The sequence below is a fragment of the Sceloporus undulatus genome, chromosome 8 (assembly GCF_019175285.1).
Source record: "Sceloporus undulatus isolate JIND9_A2432 ecotype Alabama chromosome 8, SceUnd_v1.1, whole genome shotgun sequence".
Taxonomy (NCBI): Eukaryota; Metazoa; Chordata; class Lepidosauria; order Squamata; family Phrynosomatidae; genus Sceloporus; species Sceloporus undulatus.
This window is the reverse complement of record NC_056529.1, coordinates 20980020-20982618: the sequence shown is the minus strand read 5'-3', so window position 1 is coordinate 20982618 and position 2599 is coordinate 20980020. Positions and strand designations below refer to the sequence as shown.

Below are 2599 nucleotides of genomic sequence, written 5' to 3'. Positions count from 1 at the left end.
CAGCACAACACTATGGTCAACATCTGGCAGATGTTGACCACAAAATAACACCTATAAATGCCTAGAAATGTATTTTCTCCAGGAATCCCTAGGTCCTCCAATGCTACTGTATGGTCACCTTCTAGCAGAGGCTGACCACAGAATCATGATGGAAGACCTATAAATGCCTAGAGAAGTGTTTTCTTTAGGGTTCTCTAGGTCCTCCAGCATTAAAACATCTACCAGATGTTGGCCATAGACTCATGCTAGAGGATCGATAAATGCCTCCAGCATGACTCTATGGTCACCTTCTGGCAGATGCACCGGAGGACCTAGAGATTCCTAAAGGGAACATATTAACCAAATCCTCAAATAATCAAATCCGCAAAAGTCAAAACCACAAACATGGATGGTTGACTGTACATTGATATACAGTGGTTCCTTGGTATCCCCTGGGGTTTGGTTCATGGATATCAAAATCCGTAGATGCTCAAATCCCTTTATACACAACGGCATAGTGAAATGCTGTCCCTTGTATAAAGTAGCAAAATGAAGATTTAGGTCTTTTTGAAATATTTTTAAGCCGTGGACACTTGAATCCATGGATAAAAAAATCCATGATATGAAGGGCTGACTGTATCTTGCAACTCAGCAATGGAAACCCAATGGGTGATCTTGGACAAGCCACACTCTCTCAGCCTAAGAGGAAGCCAAACCCATTCTGAATAGAACCGGATAAGAAAACCAGGCCTGAAGGCACATAAGAAGAAGAAGTGTATCTCAAAAGGGCCCTTCTGCAAGTAAACAAAAGGCTAGAGCCGACTCCAGAGCCGGCAATGGTTAACTCTGGAGTCATCTTTGCAACGCTCCTTTCATGCCAAGGCTCTGCCAGTGGGCATATGTTTGGCATTCCACAGAACGGGTTCTGCTACTAGCTTGGCATTGCCAAAGCCGGGTTTTACTCAGCAGCAACAGGCTGTGCCCTGAGCTCCCACTTTGTTCTACGCTGGGGCTCTCACCAGTTAAGGAGATGATAAGACACAGAGAGAAGCCCTTGCATCAAGAACGGAGTGTGAGATTCAACCTGCGGCACCAAAGCGCTTTGGACTCTAGGACTCTTTGCACTGAAAAAAGAATCACAAGCCCTTTTGGTTTTGCTGGAACCGGGACTGTCGAAAGGAAGAGGAGAGAGATAAACAGGAAACTAGATCCTTCTCGATAAAATGCATGGGGAAGAACCAGTCCATGAATGGCGATGGAGTCATGATGATGGCAAGATAGAATGTCCAACATCAGAGCCAGTCTTTCTCCAAATGCCAGTTATTGGAAAACAAGAGCAACGGAAGACTAATACCTTCTCATGTTCTGAACCTTAAACTGCTCCAAACCTGGTGGTTTCGGAGATGACCGTTTCTCATTCAGGTCATTTGGAAGATTCTCTCCTAAGATTTTCTGAGCAGTTGTTTGGAGCAGGGTCTTTCTCACACTGGCCCCGAATAATTAGAATGGTTTTCTCTTAGGACACTGAAATATTCTGAGGCTTGACCAATATTAAAATAAATCATACCCATTTCTGCAAGCCTTCCCTCTATTGTCCAAGGCAACATCTGTTTCATGGGCCACATATAAAGAGTGTAGAGTCCACCTTCCACATCTGCAGCTTTGACTTTTGCAGATGCGATTATTCACGGATTTGATTAATATGCTCTTTCTGGGAACTTCTAGGTCTGCCGGCGCAACTCTATGGTCAACATTCGCCAGAGGTTGCACTGGAGGATTCCTTCTCTAGACATTTGTAGCTCCTCCAGTGCAATTCTATGGCCAACCTCTGGCAGATATTGACCATAGAGTTGTGCTGGAGGATCTTGAGATTCCTAGAGATGTGTTGTTTTAGGGAAAAGAAATAGTGTTTTCTATAATTTGCCGTTTTCTTACTTTCACGGGGATCCTGTGCTAATGCGACGGACACGCTGTACTTTTAGTTTGTGCACTGTGTGCATTGAAATGCATATGATCACATATGCATTTGCTTACCCTGGGATAAACAGGAGCCCAGACTAGATGGATACAAAAGGGGCCCAATCCACCATGCCTTTGCTTCCCTGAGAGTAAAGGCTTAGGCCAGTGGGTGGAATAGGCCATTTTAGTAGGTTCCAGATTCATTTTCGGCCTTCCTTTATTGATTTACTTATTATAAAGTAATTTAATTTAATTAAGCAAAATTTGGGGACTCCTGCTTAGCCAAACACGAACCCCTTGAAAAGTTATTCCCCTTGTAATGAAGCTTGTAATGACATAAACTAAGTAATAATGAATGAGGGAGGCAGGAGCAGGGAAATGGATAAAAAGAACAGAGTGACGTAAGGAAAATTCAAAGCAGCTTTGCAAAACCCCAAGAGAAGGCCTTGTATTAATGAGGCTATCATCGTCGCAATCAATAACACAGATCAAATCCAAAGGCACAAGCCGAAAAGAGGCAGGGAGACAGAGAGAGCTTTAACCTTTCTCCAGTCTGACAGAGAGTACGATTTATTATTCATATTAAATGAAGGATTACTGTATTGTATAGATGATGATGATGATGATGATGATGATGATGATGATGATGATGATGATGATG

The 2599-nt window shown here is 43.1% G+C and overlaps 1 protein-coding gene across 1 annotated transcript in view; it reads right to left on the bottom strand.

Annotated features, from left to right (window-relative positions):
* Window positions 1-2599, bottom strand: part of ZFPM1 (zinc finger protein, FOG family member 1) — a 101461-nt gene that overhangs the window by 86053 nt on the left and 12809 nt on the right. The window lies entirely within an intron of this gene.